Source organism: Mustela nivalis (genome assembly GCF_964662115.1).
Source record: "Mustela nivalis genome assembly, chromosome: 9".
NCBI lineage: Eukaryota > Metazoa > Chordata > Mammalia > Carnivora > Mustelidae > Mustela > Mustela nivalis.
Window position 1 is genome coordinate 37,487,009 of NC_139028.1, and position 13,313 is coordinate 37,500,321.

The following is a 13,313-nucleotide window of genomic DNA, read 5'->3' on the forward strand; positions in this document are numbered from 1 at the left end:
ATTCAATATTCATTAATAGAAAGATTCAATATCATTAAGATACCAGTTTTTCCTACTTTGATGTATAGCATCCATGCGATCTCAATTGTATTAATTTCTTAGAGCTGCAGTAACAAAGTACCATTCACTGGATGTTTTAAAACAACAGAAATTCAAAACAGTTCTGCAGGTTTAAAGTCTGAAATTGGAGTGTTGAAACGGTCATCCCTCCTCCAAAACCTAGTTTAGAGGTGTATCCTTCCTTATCTCTTCCAGTTTCTTATAATCCTGAACATTCTTTGGTTTGTGGTTAAGAATCGGACTTTTGATTTTGGACAGTTTATGATCTTGGGGTCATGAGACCAAGCCCTAAGTCTGGCTCCATGTTGAACATTGAGCTTGCTTAAGATTCTCTCACTGTCTCTCTGACCTTCCCCTGCACAAACTCACTCTCCCTCTCTCTCTCAAAAAGGAAGAGGAGGAGGAGAATGAAGGGGAGGGAAAGAAGGAGGGGGAGGTATAATGGGAGAGGGAGGAAGAGAAAGAGAAAGGCTAAAACTCAAAACACTGACAACATCAAATGCTGGCGAGAATGTAGAGCAACAATCTCATGTACTCCTGGTAGGAACACAAAATGGTATGGAAGATAGTGTCCTACAAATCTAAAGGTTTTACCATTTGATCCAGGAATCATGCTCCTAGGTATATATTTAAATGAGTTGAAAACTTATGTCCACACAAAATCCTGCACAAAAATGTTTATAGCAGCTTCATTTGTAATTGCCAGAAGCTATAAGCAACCTAGATGTCTGTCAACAAGTTAATAAATAAACTGTGTTAAATCTATACAACAGAATGTCAGTAATAGAGATATAAAGATAAATGAGCAATCAAGTTTTGAAATGACATGGAAGAAACTTAAAAACATATTACTAATGAAAAGAAGCCCATCTGATAATCTATGTACCATATGATTCTCACTATATGACATTCTGGAAAAGAGAAAACTACAGAGATCATAAAATCAGTGATTTCTAGGGGTTCAGAGCAATGTGGGGGCAGAGATAAATAAGTGAGAACACAAGGAAAGAAATGAAATTCTCTGTGTTACTATAGTGCTGGATACATGATATGCCTTTATCAAAAGCACATTATGTACAATGCAAAGACTGAACCCTAATGTAAACTACTGACTTTAGTTAGTAATACTGTATCAATATTGATCCATCAATTGTAACTACTATACTACACAGTGGAAAATGTTACTAATAAAGGAAACTGTGTATGGGGAACATATAGAGAAACTTTCTAATTTATACATTTTTTTAACAAACCAAAAATTCCCTAAAAATATCTATTGAAATATTTTAATTAATTATATTGGTATTTGTTTAATTAATCAAATTGGTATTTGTTGGAGGAGGGGTAGTAGAGTAAGCAGGGGTATGATTTAGTGATACCTTATAAATGTAGAATTACATAAAAATTACCAAATTCTGTAATTTAAATGTGAGATTTATTGTATGTAAAATATACCTCAATAATCTCTTGGAAATATTAAAAACATTAGTACACTGCTCATTAAACACTTATTCATCCTTATTTATTAGAGTTCAAAATTATTTATTTATTTTTGTTTTGAAATAAAAGTAACATAAAAACATAAAATGAAATATTAAAACCTTAAATGAACAGATACATGAAAAAAATGTTCAAGATCACTTGGCATCAAGGAAATACAAATCAAAAACCACAATGAAATACCACCTCACACTGGTCAGAAGAACTAAAATTAACAAGTCAGACATCAAAAGATGTTGGTGAGGATTTAGAGAAAGGGGAACCCTCTTACACTGCTGGTGGGAATGCAAGTTGGTACAGCCATTCTGGAAAACAGAATGGAAGTTCCTCAATAAGTTATTGATAGAGTTACCCTAAGACCCAGTGATTGCACTACTAGGTAATTATCCAAAGGTACAAAAATAGTGATTCAAAGAAATACATGCATCCCAATATTAGTAGCAGCATTATCTATAATAGCCAAGTTATGGAAAGAGCCCAGATGTCCATCAACAGATGAATGGGGTGTCAGGGTGGCTCAGTTGGGCGATTGCCTCCAGCTCAAGTCATGATCCTGGGTTCCTGGGATGGAGTCTGCATCAGGCTTCCTGCTCAGCGGAGAGTCTACTTCTCCTTCTAACCCTCTCCTCTCTCATCCAGTCTCTTTCAAATAAATAAATAAATAAATAAATAAAATCTTAAAAAATATATATATGAATGGACAAAGAAGATATGATATAGGAGCACCTGGTTGGCCTCGTCAGTTGAGTGTCTGACTCTTAGTTTTGGCTCAGATAATGATCTCAAAGTCATGGGATTGAGCCCTGTGTTGAGCTCTGCACTTAGCATGGAGTCTGCCTCAGATTCTCTTTTTTTCTCTCACACTCTTTTTGTATGTGTTCCTGTCTGTCTCTCCAAATAAATAAAAATCTTAAAAAAAAAAGATGTGGTATATATACACAATGCAGTGTTAGTCATCAAAAAGAATGAAATCTTTTTCATGTGTCTTTTGGTCATTTGTTAGTCTTCTGTAGAGAAAAGTCTGTTCTCCAGACTGCCCATTTCTTGACTGGATTTTTTGGGTTTTGCTGTTGAGTTTGGTACGTTCTTTATAGATTTTGGATACTAGCTCTTTTTCTGATATGTCATTTGTGAATATATTCTCCCATTCTGTAGGTTGCCTCTTAGTTTTATTGATTCATTCCCTTGCTTTGCACAAGATTTTTATCCTGATGAAATCCCAATGGTTCATTTTTGTTTCCATTTGCTAGATGTGTGTCTAGCAAGAAGTTGCTGTGGCTGAGATCAAAGAGGTTGCTGCTTCTGCTCTTCTCTAGGATTTTGATGGATTCTTGTCTCACCTTTAGGTCTTTCATCTATTTTGAGTTTATTTTTGTGTATGGTGTAAGAAAGTGGTTCAGTTTTGTTCTTCTGTGTGTGGCTGTCCAATTTTTCCAACACCATTTGTTGAAGAGACTGTCTTTTTTATATTAGATATTCTTTCTTGCTTTGTCAACAATTAGTTGAGAATAGAGTTGAAGGTCTATTTCTAGATTCTCTATTCTGTTCCATTCATCTTTGTGTCTGTTTTTGTGCCAGAACCATACTGTCTTAATGATTAGAGCTTTGTAGTACAGCTTAAAGTCCAAATTTTTTTCTAGAAATTCATATCATCATTAATGTATATTATTATATATTAATATATATTATTTTGTATTAAGTATCTTTTACTTACTTAATGTGTTGGTTTTTGGAGGGATTCATGATGCTGTTGTTTTTTAAGATTTTATTTATTTGACAGAGAGAGAGAGTAGGCAGAGAGGCAGGCAGAGAGAGAGGAAAGCAGGTGCATTGCTGAGCAGAGAGCCCAATGCAGGGCTTGATCCCAGGACCCTGAGACCATGATCTGATCCAAAGGCAGAGGCTTAACCCACTGAACCACCCAGATGCCCCCATGATGTTGTATAAACATTAGTTCATTCCTACTGATTGTAGAATAGCATTCCAGTAGCCAGATATACTTGTGTTTGTTTATTGATTTTTCTAATGATAGAAACCTGGGCTTTTCCCAGGTTTTGACTATTCTGAATAAATATACTATTAATAGTCTTTAACATTTTTTTTCACCATTACATACTTTTAGGTCACAATAAGTAGGTAGAACCTTTTTTAAAGAACCATTTTAGGGCACCTGGGTGGCTCAGTGGGTTAAGCTGCTGCCTTCGGCTCAGGTCATGATCTCAGGGTCCTGGGATCGAGTCCCTCATCAGGCTCTATGCTCAGCAGGAAGCCTGCTTCCTCCTCTCTCTGCATGCCTCTCTGCCTACTTGTGATCTCTGTCAAATAAATAAATAAAATCTTCAAAAAAAAAAGAAACATTTTATATTCCATCAACAATGGTTGAGAGCTCCAGTTGTTCTGCATCCTCACAAACATTTGGTGTCTTATGGTATCTCATTTTAACATAACTGTCCATTTCAGCATCTACTTCACCAATACCCTGCATATAAGTTTCAACACAATACCTAGCCCATAGAGGGAAATTAGCAAAAAAGCTGTCCTTCAGGAAGTGGAAAGGTAATGTCTTTTACTGTGTGGTTTTCATGTAATCACTCTGAGTCATGGGCCTCTTTCTTCTTTTCTGTTTCCAAAATGCATTCTAAGTTCACTGAGATATCCTTGCTGATTCTCTCTTAAATTCTGCTCTCCATGCTCAAGAGAATATATATTTTTTAATTTAAAATTTTTTATAAACATACAATGTATTATTAGCCCAGGGGTACAGGTGTGTGAATCGCCAGGTTTACACACTTCACAGCACTCACCATAGCACATATCCTCGCCAATGTCCATAACCCCACCACCCACTCCTGACCCCCCTATGCCCAGCAACCCCCTGTTTTGTGAAATTAAAAGTCTCTTATGGCTTGTATCCCTCCCGATCTTGTCTTGTTTCATTTATTCTTTTCTTACCCCCAACCCACCCATGTTGAATCTCCACTTCCTCATTTCAGGGAGAGAATATAATAGTTGTCTTTCTCCTATTGACTTATTACACTCAGCATAATACCCTCTAGTTCCATCCATCTCACTGCAATGGGAAAGATTTTATTTCTTTTCATGGCTGCATAGTATTCTGTTGCACATATATATACCACTTCTTCTTTATCCATTCATTTGTTGATATGAAAAAAACATCTAGGTTCTTTCCATAGTTTGGCTATTGTGGACATTGCTGCTATAAACATTCGGGTGCACGTGCCCCTTCGCATCACTACGTTTGTATCTTTAGGGTAAATACCCAGTAGTGCAATTGCTAGGGTAGCTCTATTTTCAACTTTTTGAGGAATCTCCATGCTGTTTTCCAGACTGGTTGCACCAGCTTGCATTCCCACCAACAGCGTAGGAGGGTTCCCCTCTCTCTGCATCCTTGCCAGCATCTGTCATTTCCTGACTTGTTAATTTCAGCCATTCTGACTGGTGTGAGGTAACATCTCATTGTGTTTTTTTTTTAATTTTTTATTTTTTATAAACATATATTTTTATCCCCAGGGGTACAGGTCTGTGAATCACCAGGTTTACACACTTCACAGCACTCACCAAAGCACATACCCTCCCCAATGTCCATAATCCCACCCCCTTCTCCCAAACCCCCTCCCCCCAGCAACCCTCAGTTTTTTTTTGTGAGATTAAGAGTCACTTATGGTTTGTCTCCCTCCCAATCTCATCTTGTTTCATTTATTCTTCTCCTACCTGCTTAAGCCTCCATGTTGCGTCACCACTTCCTCATATCAGGGAGATCATATGATAGTTGTCTTTCTCTGCTTGACTTATTTCGCTAAGCATGATACGCTCTAGTTCCATCCATGTTGTTGATTTGTATTTCCATGATGCTGAGTGATATGGAGCCCTTTTTCATGTGTCTATTGGCCATCTGGATGTCTTCTTTGCAGAAATGTCTGTTCATGTCTTCTGTCCATTTCTTGACTGGATTATTTGTTCTTTGGGTGTTGAGTTTGCTAAGCTCTTTATTGATTTGGATACTAGCCTTTTGTCTGATATGTTGTTTGCAAATATCTTCTCCTATTCTGTCAGTTGTCTTTTGGTGTTGTTCACTGTTTCCTTTGCTGTGCAAAAGCTTTTGATCTTGATGAAATCCCAATAGTTCATTTTTGCCCTTGCTTCCCTTGCCTTTAGCGATGTTCCTAGGAAGAAGTTGCTGTGGCTGAGATCGAAGAGGGTGCTACCTGTGTCCTCCTCAAGGATTTTGATGGATTCCTTTCTCACATTGAGGGCCTTTAACCACTTTGCATCTATTTTTGTGTGTTGTGTAAGGAAATGGTCCAGTTTCATTTTTCTGCATGTGACTGTCCAATGTTCCCAACACCACATATTGAAGAGGCTGTCTTTTTTCCATTGGGCATTCTTTCCTGCTCTGTTGAATATTAGTTGACCATAGAGTTGAGGGTCTATTTCTGGGCTCTTTATTCTCTTCCAATGATCTATGTATCTTTTGTTGTGCCAGTATCATACTATCTTGATGATGACAGCTTTGTAATAGTTTGAAGTCTGGAGCTGTGATGTCACCAACTTTGGCTTTCTTTTTCAATATTCCTTTGGCTATTCGAGGACTTTTTTGGTTCCATATAAATTTTAGGATTATTTGTTCCATTTCTTTGAAAAAAAAAGGATGGGATTTTGATAGGGATTACATTAAATATGTAATTGGCTTTAGGTAGCATAGACATTTTCACAATATTTATTCTTCCAATCCAGGAGCATGGAACATTTTTCCAGTTTTTTGTGTTTTCCTCAATTTCTTTCATGAGTACTTATAGTTTTCTGAGTATAGATTCTTTGCCTCTTTGGTTAGGTTTATTCCTAAGTGTCTTATGGTTTTGGATGCAATTGTAAATGGGACTGACTCCTTAATTTCTCTTTCTTCTGTCTTGTTCTTGGTGTAAAGAAATGCAACTGATCTCTGTGCATTGACTTTATATCCTGACACTTTACTGAATTCCTGTACAAGTTCTAGCAGTTTTGGAGGGGAGTTTTTTGCGTTTTCCACATATATTATCATATCATCTGCGAAGAGTGATAGTTTGACTTTTTCTTTGCCAATTTGGATGCCTTTAATTTCCTTTTGTTGTCTGATTGCTGAGGCTAGGACTTCTATTACTATGTTGAGTAGCAGTGGTGATAATGGACATCCCTGACCTGTTCTTGACCTTAGCAGAAAAGCTTTCAGTTTTTCTCCACTGAGAATCATATTTGAGGTGGGTTTTTCATAGATGGCTTTGATGATATTGAGGTATGTGCCCTCTATCCCTACACTTTGAAGAATTTTGATCAGGATGGAATGCTGTACTTTGTCAAATGCTTTTTCAGCATCTATTGAGAGTATCATGTGGTTCTTGTTGTTTCTTTTATTAATGTATTGTATCACATTGATTGATTTGCAGACGTTGAACTAACCTAGCAGCTCTGGAGTAAATCCCACTTCGTCATGCTGTGTAATCTGTTTAATGTACTGTTGAATCCTATTGGCTAGTATTTTGGTGAGAATTTTCACATCTATGTTCATCAAGGATATTGATCTGTAATTCTATTTTTTGATGGGATCCTTGTCTGGTTTTGGGATCAAGGTGATGCTGGCCTCATAAAATGAGTTGAGAAGTTTTCCTTCCATTTCTATTATTTGGAACAATTTTGGGAGAATAGGAATTAATTCTTCTTTAAATGTTTGGTAGAAACATTTCTTGCCCTGGCCCTGGGATTTTGTTTGTTTGGAGGCTTTTAATGACTGTTTCCAACTCCTTACTGGTTATGGGTCTGTTCAGGTTTTCTATTTCTTCCTGGTTCAGTTGTGGTAGTTTATATGTCTCTAGGAATGCATCCATTTTTTCCAGATTGTCAAATTTGTTGGCATAGTGTTGCTCATAGTATGTTCTTATAATTGTTTATATTTCTTTGGTGTTGGTTATGATCTCTCCTTTTTCATTCATGATTTTATTTATTTGGGTCCTTTCTCTTTTCTTTTCGATAAGTCTTGCCAGGGGTTTATCAATCTTATTGATTCTTTCAAAGAACCAGCTCTAACTTTTATTGATCTGTTCTACTATTTTTTGTGTTTTTATTTTGTTTGTTTTTGTTTTTGTTTTGTTTTGTTTTGTTTCTATTTCATTGATTTCTGCTGATTATTATTTCTCTTCTTCTGCTGGATTTAGGCTTTCTTTGTTGTTCTTACTCCAGCTCCTTTAGGTTTAAGGTTACGTTGTGTACTTGAGACCTTTCTTGTTTCTTGAGAAAGGCTTGTATTTGTATATATTTTACTCTCAGGACTGCCTGTGCTGTGTCCCACAGATTTTGAACCATTGTGTTTTCATTATCATTTGTTTCCATGATTTTAAAAATTCTTCTTTAATTTTCTGGTTGACCCATTCATTCTTTAGAAGAATGCTCTTTATCCTACATATATTTGAGATCATTCCAACCTTCCCCTGGTGATTGAGTTCTAGCTTCAGAGCATTATGGTCTGAAAATATGCAGGTAATGATTCCATTCTTTTGATACCAGTTGAGACCTGATTTGTGAGGCAGGATGTGTTCTATTCTGGAGAATGTTTGATGTGCAGTAGAGAAGAATATGTATTCTGTTGCTTTGGGATGGAATGTTCTGAATATATCTATGATGTCCATCTGGCCCAGTGTGTCATTTAAGGCCTTCACTTCTTTGTTGATCTTTTGCTTAGATGCTCTGTCCATTTCAGTGAGGGGAGTGTTAAAGTCCCCTGCTATTAATGTGTTATTTTTGATGTGTTTCTTTGATTTTGTTATTAATTGGCTTATATAGTTGGCTGCTCCCATGTTAGGGGCATAGATATTTAAAATTGTTAGATATTCCTGTTGGACAGATACTTTGAGTATAATATAGTGTCTTTCCTCACCTATTATAGTCTTTGGCTTAAAATCTAATTTATCTGATATAAGGATTGCCACCCCAGCTTTCTTCTGAAGTCCATTAACATGGGAAATTGTTTCCATCCCCTCACTTTAAGTCTGTAGGTGTCCTCGGGTCTAAAATGAGTTTCTTGTGGGCAGCATATTGATGGGTTTTGGTTTTTTATCCATTCTGATGCCCTGTGTCTTTTGATTGGGGCATTTAGCCCATTTACATTCAGGGTAACTATTGAGAGATATGAATTTAGTGCCATTGTATTGCCTGTAAGGTGACTGTTACTGTATATTGTCTCTGTTCCTTTCTGATCTACCACTTGTAGGCTCTCTCTTTGCTTAGAGGACCCCTTTCAATATTTCCTGTAGAGCTGTTTAGGTGTTTGCAAATTCTTTCAGTTTTTGTTTGTCCTGGAATTTTTTTTTTTTAATCTCTCCTTCTATTTTCAATGATAGCCTTGGCTGCATGTTTTTCTTGTTTAGTGCTCTGAATATATCATGCCAGTTCTTTCTGGCCTTCTAGGACTCTATGGATAAGTCCGCCACCAATCTAATATTTTTACCATTGTATGTTACAGAGTTCTTGTCCCAGGCTGCTTTCAGGATTTTCTCTTTGTTGCTAAGACTTGTAAATTTTACTATTAATGATGGGGTGTGGACATATTCTTCTTGATTCTATGCACTTCCTGGATTTTGATGCTAGTTCCCTTTGTCATATTAGGGACATTTCTCTACAATAATTCTCCCTAATAGACCTTATGCTCCCTTCTACCCCCTCTCTCTTTCTTCTTCTGGAATCCCAATTATTCTTATGTTGTTTCATCTTATGGTGTCACTTATCTCACAAATTATCCTCTCGTGATCCAGTATTCGTTTGTCTCTCTTTTGCTCAGCTTCTTTATTCCCTGCTGTTTGGTCTTCTATATCACTAATTCTTTCTTCTACCTCATTTATCCTCACAGTAAGAGCCTCCATTTTTTATTGTACCTCATTAATAGCTTTTTTGATATAAACTTAGTTAATTTTTAGTTCTTTTATTTCTCCAGAAAGGGATTTTATTTCTCTGAACAGGGTTTCTCTAATATCTTCCATGCCTTTTTTGAGCCCATCTGGAACCTTGAGAATCGTCTTTCTGAACTCTAGATCTGACATATTACCAATGTCTGTATTGATTAGGTCCCTAGCCTTTGGTTCTGCCTCTTGTTCTTTTTTTTTTTTTTTTGTGTTGAGTTTTTCCACCTTGTCATTTTGTCCAGATAAGAATATATGAAGGAGCAAATAAAATACAAAAATACAAAAAGGGTGGCAAAGACCCCAGGGAAATGTGCTTTAGCCAAATCAGAAGAGACCCCAAATTGTGGGGGGGGGGAGAGAAAGGGGATAAAAAAAAGTTCAGGAAAAAAAATATTAAAAAGAAAATAAATAATATCACACACACATATGGGGAAAGAAAGGGAGATTGGGGAAATTGTATCAGAGAACACAAAAGGAACGAGCAGAGTTTTGGACGATGAGTAGGAATTAGATGTATGAAGAATGAGAAAAAAATTTTGTAGTTTAAGTACGAAAAATTTGTGAAGTTCTACTGGAAGATCCAAGTTTTCCAAAATTTAAGTTTTCACTTAAAATCTTATATTTCTCAACAATATACAATATCAATTGCTTACCTTGAAGTTTCATTATTTTTTTTTAGAAAATATCCTCCCCATGAAAAAAATAGCTTGCCAGCTTGCAAATCAAATAATTATGCATGTGGTTTTCCTCAAGATAACCATTATGCTTTGGCATACATCAGCTACTTTATTATCAAGGACATTTTGGAGGATAACTGGTTTGTTTTGTTTCTTTGATTCTGTTTTGTTAATACTGTACATATGTGGTGCTGAAGAGTACCATGACTGTAGTTTTGTACCTCCATCTTAAGCCATAGCTAGTTACCCAGTGCTGTCTCCATCTTTGATTTTGTACCATCAGTGTAAATGTCAGAGCATCTGTATTATGAAAGCTTGAGAATTGCTGATGTTAAGACTTAGAATACGGGAAGAATCTGCCTCTTTTTCCTGCTGTTCCTTGTTTTCTCCTCATTCATCACTCTACCCTCCCTGGATTTTACAGACACTTTTCCTATGAGTAGGAAGTGATGGATGCTAAACCATCTTGACTGGTGAGAGTTCTGGCTCACTAGGTGTTCTGGCTCCTTTTGCCAGTTGCTTCTCTGCATTGATTCATCCAACCCATATACTGTCAAAACAAATAAATGCTAAAAACAAAGTGCTAAATTTTTTCCATGGATTAATATTTTTTGTGCCCAGGTGAAAAATTCAATGTTCTTTTCTAAAACTTCTTCAGGCTTTTTTTTTCTTTACTTCATATCACAACCTTGAGAAGCAAGTAAATATATCCATTTATTGTCATTTTACTAATGAAGAAAAATAAGCTCAGAAAGACTAAAGGTCATGGTCAAACTCTAACCTTAGTTACACCCAATTTCCCCCCTCTGAACATCCCGGTTCTCAGGGCAGGGAAACAATGTCTCTTTTCATGGTCCAAAACAGTCATATTCAGATTCCTGTGTAGTCAACAGAAGAATGTCCTTAGCCACTGTAACATTACTGAGAGCTTGGCTTGGCCTTGAAACAGAAGCCCAAGACCAATTTCCAAGAGCAGATTCTTCCTGTATTCTAAGTCCTAACATCAGCAATTCTCAAGTTTTCATAATACAATGTGAAAAGAGAAGACATAGACAGACTGCAAGACCTTGGTGTGGAATGTCCATTCTCCTTGCATTCCTCCCTCCTTCTCTTTCTCCTCCCTAACCATCCCCAAGCTGTCAGGACCATATCAAGTCCCTGGCATGTTCTGTTCCCAGAGTTTTCTACGGATGGCAAATATGTGGGCAAGAGACAAGTAACCCCTCTGCTGTGTCAGTTACCTCTTCAGTGGAGACAGTAGAGAGGCCTGACTTTATGAATCCTCCTAACGCCATGCTCCTCAACACGTAGACACCTTAATGAGACTGCCCAAATTTGTAGCCTGTAGCCATTAGGGCAGAGGGAGAGAGAATAATTAGATGTCCCTCTCACAGGGACGGGGGAAGTAATGCACATGGTCAGAGGGAAGCTGGCTCAACAAGATCATAAGCCTTTCATTGGAAATCAGTCTCTGTTTTGTGATCAGCTGGTCTCTGGAGATGTCAGGGTGATTAGCAGGTGCTGGGGATGGAGATCAGAGGGAAAAGAGGGAAAGAGACATCTTTGTGCATCTACAGAGAGGGACATCCATATACTGCTGTGTTCCTGGAGCAGAAGAACCTCTAGCTTTCCTCAGTGGCTTTCCCTTCAGAACATTTAGCAATGTGAGATACCAGATATGAAATGACTTTCATATTTGGTGAATTTATCCCTTTGCCTTTAATACCTGAACTCTTCTGGTACAGACAAGGGTTGAACTAGGTTTTCAAGTTTCAATAAAGATTTTGAGCAAAGAAAATCTTTCTAACTCTATGGAAAATGGATTCTAATGATTCTAGAAGGGCCTAAATCCTTGTCAGGGTCTCAATGTCTACATCAACAAATGCAGACTGTATTCAGAGCAGGTGGAATAAAAAGTCCCAATCCTTGATGTAGGTTATTAGCTTTTATTCAGAGAAAGCTATTTTTTTTCAGGGTACAGCAACAACAACAACAACAAACAGGAGTCCACAAAATAAGCATCTCCCTTCATATGCAACAAGACCAGTTTTCATACTCTAGGAAGTACAGCTTATTTTATAAAAACTTGACTCGCAGGTGCATCAGGGAGCTTAATGAGGATAAGGACCACACTTGGAAACACTGGAAATCCTGTGACTTCTCTGGACTTGTTTTCTTGATGTTGAAATGAGGAGACAGAGCTTCTGACGTCTGGAGATGTTTCTAATTTTAGTCCATTAGTCATTGAGGCTCTCTCTTTTTCTTTCCTTAATATCACTGAACTCCTCTGACTTCCACTTTGATCAGTAGGAGCTTAGAAGGTGAATGGGACAAGACAAGGTGGGACATTTAATTCCTCTCTTGGCTCCTGGAATGACTGTGACCTCAAGATCTGTAAGAAAAGGAGCTGGACCTGTAGATTATGAGAAGGCTTGGGATTTTCAATGAATGGCCATTATAAATAAATATGGCCATTATGAATAATAAAACACCTTTATTTTTAATAGACTGCTTCAAATATAATCCTCATCTCTTCTAGGCTTTGAAAGGGTATTGAAAACCCTGTGAACAAGGAAATAATTATTTTCACTGAGATGATATGGTGAAATGAGATATTTCTTTCTTATCTGTCTGATTTCTTTTTTCTTTAAATTTTTTTTTTATGTTTTAAATTTTTTATTTTTTTTTATAAACATGTATTTTTATCCCCAGGGGTACAGGTCTGTGAATCGCCAGGTTTACACACTTCACAGCACTCACCAAAACACATACCCTCCCCAATGTCCATGACCCCACCCCCCTTCTCCCAACCCCCCTCTCCCCAGGAACCCTCAGTTTGTTTTGTAAGATTAAGAGTCACTTATGGTTTGTCTCCCTCCCAATCCCATCTTGTTTCATTGTTCTTTTCCTATCCACTTAAGCCCCCATGTTGCATCACCACTTCCTCATATCAATTTCTATGCCCCAGTATGGGAATGTGCCCACTGGGAGCTTTTCCCTTAAGTAGTACTTGTTAATCTTGAGTTTCTAAACTACAGATGGATTTGTGCTATTCCTAGCACCTTCTTCCTCAGTTGTCTTTGTAACAAAATGAGGGAACAAAATGAGTAATGCTTTTTTTTTTTTGGAA